Source organism: Sinohyriopsis cumingii, chromosome 4 (genome assembly GCF_028554795.1).
Source record: "Sinohyriopsis cumingii isolate HCF-2022 chromosome 4, ASM2855479v2, whole genome shotgun sequence".
In the NCBI taxonomy this organism is placed as follows: Eukaryota; Metazoa; Mollusca; class Bivalvia; order Unionida; family Unionidae; genus Sinohyriopsis; species Sinohyriopsis cumingii.
The window spans coordinates 57,641,579-57,655,710 of record NC_142964.1 but is presented as its reverse complement, the minus strand read 5'-3'; the positions used below and the strand labels follow the sequence as shown (position 1 = coordinate 57,655,710).

The window sequence follows — 14,132 nt, the reverse complement described above, 5'->3', positions numbered from 1 at the left end:
CTGTTGAACTCACCAAAATTACACCATTGTATCAATTTCACTTAAGTATTGTAAGAACACAGACTGCAAAATATATCCCAAACTTTAAATCATTTGTACCCATTTTATGACAGGCTGATAAAAGTCTTTGAAAGGTAAAAGCATAATTAATAGCCCAAGTCTCCTGTTTGTAATTCAGGTTAACCAATATTTTGTATATATACAGACAACAATTAGCAAATTTTAATGAAAATGGATGTGAAAAATGGTCTCAAGATCTTCAGGTAAAAAACTCAGCCAATCAGATGCAGACCTATTTTTCTACAGAACCTAAGAAAATGATGATGGCAGATTCTTTATGAAAATTGGAAACAAATTCGACTGAAATTTGGTTTAAGAGAGGTAAAAAGCAATCAGATACAAGATAACCTCATTAATATGAATAAATCCTTCTCAAGAACGAACACCTCCAACAGCTTGATAATATACGAGTATATAACAAATAGCTAGAGTACGAACAAGCACAGTCCATCAGATGCATGGTTATGTTATTAAAGGCTCTCATCGACACTTACATTAAACTGAAAGCTTGATGATATAAGCAAATTTATTACATTTCATGAAAATCCTATTTATAAAAAAACAAACTAAGCTATTCAGATGCAAGATCACCTCATAAATTTTCAAAGGTCTCACTCACAACAAAATCATCCAATTTTAATTAAAACCACACTTACGTCAGAAAACTTTACTTCACTCCAAATCTTACTCAAAATATTCTGACCAATCAAGAAGCTTCATTTGAACATACTGAGTAAGATTTCCAAATATGGATTAACATCGATTACTCAGACTGTAGAGTAAAATGTAAAGTTTATGACAGAGGCTGGGTAAGAAAAAACAACTTCTATTTAGCAATATGCTCAGCCAATCAGATGCAAGATCACCTCATTAATATGCATAGATCTCAATTATATAAAATTAATTGGATATCTTGATGATATAAGTCTTTGAGAAAATGTGGTATAAATCTTTTTTGAAATAGTCACTTTAAAAGTGTTGACAAACTCTGCCCATCAGATGCAAGACATGTCATTAATATATGTGCGTCTTCCTAATAAGTGTACTCAATCAATATCACAATGGCTGAGGCCTATTAACCAAATTTTATAAAATTCAGATCAGAAATACATTTTCTTGAGCAGTAATAAGCTCAGTTCAGTTCAGTAAATTACATGCAAGATCACCTCATTATCATGATCACGATTATTATTGAAATTGTCTGAAATCTTGATGATCTATGCCCACATTCTAGGTTTGATCAAACTCACATCAGAAATGAAACTTTCTGCTAGCAAGCCTTTCATCTCATTAATATGAATGAATTATTAAACTCATCATTCAATTTTACTAATACTGTCTGACATCCTGATGATATAAGCACATATTCCAAATCTGATCACAAATGGATCAGAAATAAGGATTCCAGAGTGGTAGAAAGATCATCCAATCAGATGCAAGATCATCATATTACTATGCATCGCTCAAATACCGGGCCATAGCATAAATTCATCTGGTCTTATGACTGGTGAGATAGTGAAGGTGATAGATTTATGGTATTCCATTAATACAATTTAACATGGTGAATTATTGATAATGTATCAGTTTTCATCACTGAGATCTTTCATGACATTTTAGAATATTTGATTCCTCATACCATCATAGAATACTGCCATTATATCCCAGAGGCCAATTTGCTTTGAATTCCACACTCCCAAGACAGTCTGCTAGGATGCAATGTAGAACATAAAAGTAAAAAGCAAAACGTGTCTATAAAGGGCATTTAAGGAACTAGGAAATTTTGTCCTTTGAGAACAAGTTTACCTCATAAAGAGATCAATTGTGTATCAGGGAAAATTTGAAGAGAAAAAAGAGGTTTATATTGTTGCCCTTTACAAGCATGTTCCCTACATATTGTAGGTCACTGTATTTTCTTGTCTGTTAAACATGTATATCGATATACATTCTGCATGTATTGATTGAAGAAAAAAAACCCACGTACCTTCATTTTATAGTGCAGAATGAACAGAAAGTGCAAAAAGGTCATTCTCTTACAACATATATGTATTGTTCTTGTTTAACAGGCATGCGGATTTGCTGATGAAGATCAATATATTTGAAATCCATTACTGTATATATTGTGGAAGATCATGTATCATAAGATGCACTTTTGTCACATCACACCATGCAGAAACAGCATTAGCAGGCAGGCATTATGCATTCATGTTTAATATCATGTCAGCGCAATAATGGCTGTATGGTGCCAATTTAATTTAAAATTCAAAAAATTAAAAAATATAGAATTGCACAAAATCTTGAGCAAGATGAACCCTTCCAAATAAATGTAAACATGACATACTAAAAGATGGAAGATAACAGGCAAACGTGTTAAAATTCTATAAAATGTATATTATATTAAAAAATAATGGCAAAAGAGATAAAATCCTTAAATATGAGGGTCAAATTATTTAATAAACTATATTATGTTAAAAGTCCAAGATTTTCTTGTGTGGCAGATCATCATAAAGTTCCATTAACAGAGTTCACATCCCAAACCTCATAAGGTGGAAATCAATACACTTGACAAAAGTGTGTTGCACTGTCAGTGGACACAATGGGAATGCACTCTGGTTGAGGTCCACTCTTCAGGAGGTATGCACCAGTCCAGTATTGCACTGTGACTTGATGTGAGTGGGAAAATCTCTGCGATTTGTTCGAAAAGAAGGACGCCACTCTTGAAAAATGAGTCTGATGTTATAATCCATGTTTGTGGAGTTTTCATTCCCCATATTTTGCAAAGTATATTTAAAATGGAGATTTATATAATATTTGAAGTCAGCATATGGACTCTTCCATTAAAAAATAGATGATTGCTGGGTAGCTTTGGCTGCTGTACTGTCTCCTTTACTACCCTTAATACCAATGTGACTAGGCAGCCAACAGTAAATATTCATCAACCAATGATTCAAATGCCGATTTTCAAACCTCAAAAATGTTGATTTTAACCCTTTTAATGAAATAATGTAGAGAGTGGTAGTAGATTGATTCGGCTATACTCAATAACAAACACTGTCCTTTATGTGGGACATGCTAGACACGTCAGCAGTCATAAGACTATGGAAGGCTAGTATTTAGTAAGATGTCAATGAAGCAACAAGAACTGGATGCACTCTATATAAGATACTGTATAAGCTACTGCCTGTTGAGGAACTTGAGCTATAACAATTGATCGATAGATACATATATACTGCATTGACACATGTACTATCACCAGAACATCCCAAAAATGTGTGAGTGTGACATAAAATACATAAAAATAGTATCACTTGGACTTGAGGTACCATGATATATATGAATTAATGTTAAAACAAAAAGAAAATTAGATTTATGTCTCTTCATTAAAAAAATTACTGTTATTCAAGATCTCTCTTTTTTAATTAGGTATTATTCATCTGCAATACATTAGTTATCAGACTGGTTCCCTATATTCAGAAAGAGAAATCACCAGTCACTGTGACAAAATATCGGCTTGTGTTTTAGTCAGATACCTTGTTGTTGTTTTAGGGTTTTATGCCATTACACAGTGCATGATAAGCTTTATATGGCGGCCAGTATATGGTGGAGGAAGAACATGGGAAAACCCTGGAAAGAACCACCGACCCATGGGAAGCTACTGGCAGCTCTCTCCCATACCCACATTGGTCCAGCTTGAGACTTGAACCCATGCATTCAGTAGTGAGATGGCAGTAATCCATAAAGGCAAGCGCTTGAGACCACTCAGTCATCTGGAATCTCTTTTAGTTGGATATAGTGATATAAATGGTACATGAAACATACGCTGAATATTTCTAGTACATGAAACATACGCTGAATATTTCTAGTACATGAAACATACACTGAATATTTCTAGCACATAAAACATACACTGAATATTTCTAGTACATGAAACATACACTGGATATTTCTAGTACATGAAACATACACTGAATATTTCTAGTACATAAAACATATGCTGAATATTTCTAGTACATAAAACATACACTGAATATTTCTAGTACATGAAACATACACTGAATATTTCTAGTACATGAAACATATGGTGAATATTTCTAGTACATGAAACATATGCAGAATATTTCTAGTACATGAAACATACACTGAATATTTTTAGTACATGAAACATATGCTGAATATTTCTAGTACATAAAACATACGCTGAATATTTCTTGTACATGAAACATACACTGAATATTTTTAGTACATGAAACATACACTGAATATTTCTAGTACATGAAACATACACTGAATATTTCTAGTACATGAAACATATGCTGAATATTTCTAGTACATGAAACATACACTGAATATTTCTAGTACATGGAACATATGCTGAATATTTCAAGTACATAAAACATACGCTGAATATTTCTAGTACATGAAACATATGCTGAATATTTCTGGTACATGAAATATACGCTGAATATTTCTAGTACATGAAACATACACTGAATATTTCTAGTACATGAAACATACGCTGAATATTTCTAGTACATGAAACATACGCTGAATATTTTCTAGTACATGAAACATACACTGAATATTTCTAGTACATGAAACATACACTGAATATTTCTAGTACATAAAACATACGGTGAATATTTCTAGTACATGAAACATACACTGAATATTTCTAGTACATGAAACATATGCTGAATATTTCTATTTTGGATCACAAATTCAGGCATGAAAGATCATTTTAAGGTTTAACAAAATAATAATTATATTATTATTATTATTATTATTATTATTTGTAATACAGGCCATCAGTCCAAAAATTAATAAAAAATTAGCAGCAGTGCGTCAAAACATAAGTATGCATGCCTAACACTGACAGCATGTTATACTGATAATAAAATATAAATACTGTCTTTGGTGATAATAGTGACAGTGATAAACATTATCATAACTAGCTGTGATTTTGTATATTAATAAGCACACACATTGGGATATAGTGCATAATGTACCATATATACTCACTTATAAGTTGCATTCAACGGTAAACTACACAGGCCAAGATCTGCCATTGAATAATGCAATGGCAGATCAGGGTCTGTGCAGTTTCTTAGGAGTAATCAGTAAAACAAATAATAACGACCCTGATCTGAAGGTGCATTATGCTGTGGCAGATCAGGATCTTTGTTGTTTCAGTTTTACTCAACTTATAAGTTAGTAAAACTGGTATATACATTCAGAACAGTATTAATATTAACTTGAACAATTTTATGTGTTTCCCATGACATTTTCAGTGCTTAAAAAATCTGATAGTCTGACACCCAGGGTCACTCTAATTTTAGATTGGGCCTGTCCTATATTCTAAATGAGATGCATGTTGGGCTTGTCAAAAATATTTTTATTTGCCTGAGGAAACTTTGATCGCGCTGATGAAATGTGTAAATATATTTTCAAGATGTTGACATACCTTCCATAACACAGCACAATCTAAACCAGATCACCACTGTCCTATGTGAAATTGAGATCTGATTTTAATCAGAATGAAGCATGGCATGTCATGCTAAAATTACAATTTTATACTTCCAAACCCCATGGTCATGTTTCAAGAAATCTTCAAAAACACCCACCCACCCTCCTTTCGGTATATGCCCATTACATGTAGCATGTTTAAACAGTAAACAGTCATGACTGGAGCTGATTTAAAAATATCCCTTGGGCAGTTTAAATAGCACCAATTAAAAGCAAAGAGGTCAGGTATAAACCACCATTTCACATATTACTTAAACGGTTGACAATATCTAGTGAGATGTGTTTGAAGGCTGTAGTGGGTGAACCCATTTTTCTAACTTGTATAGGTAGGATCAGGAAGTGGTACAACCCATTATAGCTAAACCAAAGAGATGATTGATGCATGTACAAGAACAAACGTTATTACATATTATTGCCTTGAATTAGAATGTTTAAGATGTATTATAGTTTTGATAAGTTTGTGAACAGTGGCAATGTTTCTTTGAAGTCAGATCTGGCTGCATACATAGAATGCAAAGCATGATCATTTTAACTGTCGCACTAGTTTTAAAGTGTAATTCATTTTTTAAACTGAGTTAGGTTAGCTTATCAGCAAAGCCCAACAAAATTAAATTTCAGCACTCTTGGTTGAATAAGTTTTGCATTGTGTAGCACGCCAGTGTGGTGATGAACACTGCATTACCTTCAAACCTCTTTGAACCCTATTGAATTTATAGTTGACTTGTACTACATGTATTGCAATGTCGCATGACAATATTTAATGAAAAAAAGAGGAAATTTCGGGCATGTGGAAATCGGAGTCCAGGCTTGTGGTATTCAGTCAGGGCTTGTGGGATTCGGTTATGGCTTGTGAGTTTATTTAAGTCACCAGCCCGGGGCAAGTGTCTACACTCTTGAGTCTTGCATAGCAACTGACATCAGTGATAATCCCTTGACAAAAGACCACTCCTGACTCATCGATCTTGCATTGCAATAGATGGCAGAAAGGGCTAAAGCACTCACTGTTATGGATCATTGCCATCTCACCTCTGTCTGCATGGGTTCGAGTCTTGGGTTCGGCCAATGTGGGTACGTGAGAAAGCTTGCCAGTAGCTTCTCGTGTGTCGGTGGTTCTTTTCCAGGTTTTCCTGGGTTCTACCTCCAACATTTTTACTAGCTGCCATGTATAGCCAATCTTGTGCTGAAAAGTTGCCTTAAACTCTACAACAACAACAACATCGGAGATAATCCCTTCTGTTGGACAAGAAGACTACTCTTCATTCCTTGGTCTTGCATAACAACATGCATCGGCAATGATCCCATGATTTGGACTAAAGACCACTCTTCTTAAATTCCTTGGTCTTGCATAACAACATAAACCAATTATGATCCCTTGTGTTGGACAGAAGACCATGTTTCATTCCTTGGTCTTGCATAGTAAAAGACATCAGTTTGGTTTAGATGGGGTAAAACCACCATCAAACACTGATATATTTTTGCCCATCTGCAATTCAAGAATTTTTTTTAAAGTTCATATGCTGAGATTAAAGAGTCACTAAAACTTACTGTCACTAAAATAATGTGATTTTTACAGTATATTATCCTTGTACTCATATTTACATGATAAATTAAGAAATATACCCACGTCAGATTTATAAATAACATCAGACCTAAAAATAGACAAATTAAAGTTCTTGAGGGCAAACATAGTTCCTGTATGACTACTGTTTGGACTGGTTAATTTGGCCAAGAAATATATTACAAAAGTCCTTTAATGGGACTGCATTATGCTCTAGTGGTCAAAGGCTTATTTCAGGAACCCAGTATGAGACCATTTCTTCTTTCCAGCTGCTAAGTAAGTGTTGAAACCATCTCTGATATTCTTCAGCAATGAAAAGATATTCATGATGGCCACTGTGATGGTCATATTGATGATGATCAGCACAACATTTATGTAGGACCATTGAAATATCATAAGACCATGTATCCAGGACCACTGAAATATCATAAGACCATGCATCCAGGACCACTGAAATATCATAAGACCATGCATCTAGGACCAATGAAATATCATAAGACCATATTTCCAGGTGGAACAGCAAAAACAAGCATTTGAATAACATGAATGTGTGGCAGCCAGATATTTGAGGTCGGATTAGCACATTTTTCATTTAGGACCAACTACTGGTATATATCATAAAAAATCTTCTGGTGAAACCCCATGTTGATATAACTTCTCTTCTGAAGAAAAAGATTCTGAAGATGGCTGCCATGGTGACCAATACTGGATGTAAGATTGTCATCATTTTCATTTAGGACCTATTAGACATTTTAGTGAAAACCTCATGCTGATATCAGACCATGCTGATATGACCATCCAATCTTCTGGAGAAGTGATTTTTAAGTGGACTACTGGTAGCTACACTTGTGCTAATGGATGGGTGACTGATGATGTGTTCCCCCATGTTCTTCTGGTTTACGACCAGTAGAGCTAAAAAATATATTTAAACAGAAACCTCCATATCTAACCTTTAAATACAAGACACACTAAACATGTCACATGGCATGTGCTCCAGAAGGCAAATCTTTTATCGCATTTAATGATTACTTTGTGAAATTTAGTTATGGTACTAAACCATACAAATTACTGTTTCATTCAATGCTATCAAAATTAACTTATTATTTTATACCAATGCTTTTTGTTGTTTTTTTACAAAATTTATTGAAAGACTGTCTGTACATCTGATGTATTTTTCAACAAGGGCACAATTTTTCATCCCACATTGCAGACATCGTAGTGATATGACTGAAAAATTGTTAAAGCTACATTAAAAATCCAAAATATTTTTTTTTAAAGCTTTTATTCACATGTCAAAATGCACAAAATGTACAAATCTGATGTAAAAATTATATGTCTGTTAAGAAATCTTTTGTGTATTTAAACAGGCTATTATATTGGGCTTGTTTAAATATTATAAATGTTAAAGTTACATATGTCTGATGTCTTTTATAATACTTGTAAATTTAAGTATTGCTTACACTGAGGACACCTGCACACATCATGCAGGTGAGCTACTTGTTCATCCTGGATACGGCAAGAATTCTGCATACAGATTTCTCCCTCACTGAGCCAGCTATCATATGATTCATCCCTAATGCTACTGTACTGTAAACGGTGACAACAATCAACAAGACAAGATTTTACCCACTGTGGCATGCTTGTACTGTCTAGCAGAGTGAAAATTGGATTGCAAGGCTATTTAAAAAAAACAAACAAGTGTGGTTCTAGTGAGATTGAAAAATAAAATTAAGGAAGGTAGGTTTGTACAAACTTACTCTTTGTTCTTTAAGTCCTTACAGATTTAAGGGAAGCACAGACTAGAAAATAAGTGACTTTTGCAACCCAATTTAAATTTCAATCCTAGTTACACCCCTAATTGCTCATGAATTTGCTGTACTGCAATGTATGGATTCAAACCACACATCACATAAAAAAGCAAGACTAAATATCATTCAAAATCTGAAAACCCCAACCCCTCCAAAAAACACATATTCAGAACTGGACATTACCACCAATCAAACAAAACAGACCCCCCCGCCAAAAAAAATAACCACTAGCAAAAATAAGAATAAAGAAATCAGGAAAACTAACATAAGCAAAACACCACCACCCAAACCAAACACACCCCCTACAATAAATTCTAGTAGGCATTGTAATAATAACCAAGTACCCAGATATCAAACAAACCAATTACCCAAACCCACTAGCACACCAGAAGAAAGGAATAATCAAGCCACCAAATCAAATAGGTACTCTACAAATGTTGTCTTCCGGTTCATTAGTGAATCTGCTAATAGCATTGTACAAAATACAAAGAATGATCATGTCCCAATCGACATGACTCATCAAGTGCTAACCAAATTAATAAACAAATTCTTTGCCAATCGAAAATCGAGATCATAGTAAACCATACCAAAATCATAACAATAGTAAATATCAATAATCAATATGTATCTCAATCAATGTAAATGCTTGATACTGTGGCAGTGGAACTGCCACGGGATCATTAAGAATATCCCTGAGCTAATCCAAAAAATAAACTCCGACCAACCTAAACCTGACATTATCTGCTTACAAGAAACCCATCTAAATCAGGCCTCTAAGACCACCCCCAAAATTCCAGGATACTGAACTGTATATACTAAAAATAGAAGAAACAGTAAATTAAAAGGGGGGCTAGCAACTTATATTACTGATTCATTTCCAAACACCTCAGAAATTACCCCAGATTAAAACCAAGATGCACCTGAACAAATAGAAATTCAAACCATCATGATTAACACTGGCCAGCATACTATAAAAGTGCTAAACGTATATGACCCAGGGGGAGATAATCCAATAGCAATTAATCACTATGAGAAATTACCACTGACAAAGAGGAAAATCATATTATATGAGGGGATTTGAACACCCATAACATAATGCAAAACCAAAGAGGAAAACTGCTTGAAAAATGGACAACTGAATCCAATCTAGTTATCCTTAAAATGGAGCAGGAACAAAATTAGACCCCATCAAAGGTGCACTATCAGCAATCGACCTCACCATAATCACTCCTAAATTGGCCCAAATCTCAGATAGGGAAGTTGATCAAAGCATCACCCTTGGAAGCAATCACTTCCCTATCCTACTCACCCTCAATATAATGACACAAACACACCCAACTAACAACATACCAAGGTGGAGGTGTGACAAAGCCAATTGGGATAAATTTAAAATCCCCCTCTCTACAATAACTCTAGCAGATCTTTATAGTGATAACATCGATCAATGTAATCTAAATGTAATGAACGCCCTAACTAAGGCAGCTAAAATAAGTATACCCAGGACAGGAGAACAACAACTTAAACCCACTATCCCATGGTGGAACGAAGAATGCAAAGTAGCTTAAAAAAAACTATAAAAAAAAGGCCCTTAATCTATTTAAACACAGGAAACTCCAATGACTTTAGGATTTACAAAAATAGGGAAAAAGAATTGAAAACAATAATCCAAATGCAAAAGAAAAATCCTGGCAAGACTTCTGCCCAAACATAAACTTTAAAACCAATGCAACACAGGTATGGGACAAGACAAAAGCAATAAAGGGAAAAAGCAAGCAACCAACTCCCAAATTGACAGGAAATCTAACCAACAAAGAAAAGGCAAACTGCTTGACATCACACTTTGCAAGCATGAGCAGAAACTCCAACAATACCCAAAAATTCCAAGAGCACCACCAAAATGTAGAACAAAAGTATCCAAACCTCTTCTCTGACCTAGGATCCAAACAATCTAAATTAAATGAGGACTTCTTAATATCAGAATGGATAGTTGCACTTGCTAAGAAAAAGGCAACCTCAACCGGAGAAGACCAACTTGGCTATGAAATATACAAACACATCCATGAAAACATAACCAAAATCATACTAGATCTACTTAATAATAGCTGGCGGAAGGGCCAACTACCCAAACGTTGGAAAAAGCTATCGTCATTCCAATACCCAAACCTGGCAAAAACCCAGATGACATTAATGCATATAGACCCATATCTCTAACTGATAACATGCAAAATAATGAAAACAGTGATTAATGACAGACTAAAATACCATCTAGAAAGCAACAACTACATTGCAGAAACACAAAGCAGCTTTCACAACAAAAGATCCACCCTGGACCAATTGTTCAGACTTGAAGCAAGCATCAAGCTAGCATTTCATGCAAAATGCAAATGCAATAGACATCTAATCACAGTATTTCTTGATCTAGAAACAGCATTCGATTTTGGTCTGGACAAAAGGTCTTAATGCGAAACTTAATCTATATAAAATAACTGGCCGCATACATAACTGGATAGCAGATTTCCTAACAGATCGGAAGATACTGACAAAAGTAGGGATCAATATTCAGATATATATAACCTATAAAACGGTATGCCACAAGGTAGGGATCAATATTCAGATATATATATATCCTATAAAATGGTATGCCACAAGGTAGCGTGCTTAGCCCCACTTTATTGAACATCATGGCAAACAACCTTGACACTATAATTAACAAAAATAAGGTAGATCTATCCCAATTTGATGACGATAGCGGGATATGGAAAGCAGGCAATCCAAACAGCAAAACAGTCATACGGCAAATACATGATAGTCTAAACCAAACAGGTCGGTGTGCAGATAAATAGGGTTTTAAAATATCCAACATTAAACCAGAAGCCATTATATTCTTGCCACACAATAGAAATACCTAAACTGTACATACATGTACAAGGGAAAATAATAAAATTTGTCAAAATAACCAAATTCCCAGGAATGTTCCTTGACGAAAACCTAACATGGAAACATCACATTAAAGAGTTCACCCAAAAATGTAAAGCTGATCTAAGTCTATTAAGAAACCTCAAGGGAACTACGGGTGGGGTGGGGGCAACCAAGAAACATTTTTAACACTATATAAGGCACTTATATGAGCAAAAATAGATTACGGATGCCAAGTCTATGCATCAGCTAACCAAACATCAATTAGTAAACTAGATTCCATACAACGTAAGGCAATTAATCACTTGCACTGGAGCACTAAACTCATTAAGAATATCCCAGAGCTAATCCAAACTCAACCTCACTAGAAGAGCTCCAAATACTCGCATTTATTAGGTGGTTGAGTTGTATAGTTGAAGTAGTTGGAATCAAAATCAAATTCAAAGGGATTCTGCATTTCCTATAATGTCAATCACATTCAAATAATGGCAATTTTAAGAGGAACTTTCAAAATTCAACCCTGACTGCACCAATCTTAAGTTCTGGCAGGCATTCAGCAACCTGAATCTACATATGGGCTGGAAACAATTAAACTTCTTGAGGGACTAAATAGAGTTCTATTGCCACATTCTACTGCAGACACTGCAAGGACATCTTCCATTCTGAGGACAAGTCATGCCAATTCCTGAGAAAACCTGGATCCAGCTGCAATATATCATCTCTTTAAGTGTCAAGATCAACAGTGAAAACTGTCACAAATATAAACCAAGCAATGATCTCCAAAGAAATGGTAAAAATCCTTGTGGTACCTATATGGACAGTACGAATGGCAACTTGTTCCAACAGACAACAGGTCATCCTATTGTTCTTCTGGTTCCATGATCTAATCTTATTCCACATAGCATGTTCCTTAAAGAAGTAAAATTTTTAACAAAAAAAACCAAAACAAAACAGGTTGGTCCACAAGGTGTTTTGTAATACCCAGAATACTAGTACTGGACGATTACCATTAGCCATGTTAACCAAATCTAACATGAATCCAGCAACACATTGTTTATTCTACTTGTGATTTTGTACTAAGAACATAGATCAAGAGCTGTTGCCATTGCATGTGATGACAGAACTAGGTCTATGCAGCTTGGGAATCTTCAATATTAACTATTGTGTATACTCACATGCAAGTCAGGTCCAGCTTGAAACTGCATAGACCCAGATCTGTAATTGCATAATGTGCTGATCAATCTGGTTCCATGCAGGAGTAATCAACAGAATAAACAACACAGATGCTGATCAGCCAGTGCATTATGTGATGGCAGACCAGGGTCTATGTTGTTTGCAGTTGGACCTAACTGGTGAGTATATTCAGTATGATGGGTCTGGGAGAAAATAGGCTGCCAACCTTACATGTAGTCCTACAAAATACAGCCCTTGCTCACTATAAGGCCCCTCATTGTAATATAGTTCCTTTTATAAGGCATGTATAGACATGGATCCCATTTCATTAGGTGACCCTAAAATGAGGTCAATGTACTTTAGTACCAACTATGTTAGTCTCACTATAATGTGATATAATAGTATTACTCTCAAGGCTCATTAAAATGAGGGAGTACTGTATTGCTAAATAGCGTTTATTGAATGCAGACTGATTTTCATTTTTTGTGGATCCTTCAGACAAGAAAATTAAAAGACCCAATGAGTACAACTGTCCACATGTCCATAATGACAAGAACCTTTTCCCATTGGTGTCATGTCCAAGATAACAAGACCCTCTCACACATCAGTGTCATGTCCAACATGATAAGACCCTCTTCCTCATCAGTGTCATGTCCAAGATGACAAGACTGTCTCCTTCATCACTGTCATGTCCTAAATGACAAGGCCTTCTCCCTCATCAGTGTCATGTCTAAGATTACAAGACCCTCTTCCTCATCAGTGTCATGTCCTAGATGACAAGACCCTCTCCCTCTTCAGTGTCATGTCTAAGATGACAAGACTATCTCCCTCGTCAGTGTCATGTCCAACATGACAAGACCCTCTCCCTCATCAGTGTCATGTCCAACATGACATTGCTATGTCCAACATGACAAGACCCTCTACCTCATCAGTGTCAAGTACAACATGACAAGACCCTCTCCCTCATCAGTGTTATGTCCAACATAACAGTGCCATGTCCAACATGACAAGACCCTCTACCTCATCAGTGTCATGTCCAACATGACATTGATATGTCCAACATGACAAGACCCTCTACCTCATCAGTGTCATGTCCT

General features: G+C 35.3%; 1 protein-coding gene across 5 annotated transcripts in view; it reads right to left on the bottom strand.

Annotated features, from left to right (window-relative positions):
- The window catches only part of LOC149801214 (activating signal cointegrator 1 complex subunit 3-like), a 441,282-nt gene that overhangs the window by 156,040 nt on the left and 271,110 nt on the right, over positions 1–14,132 (bottom strand). The window lies entirely within an intron of this gene.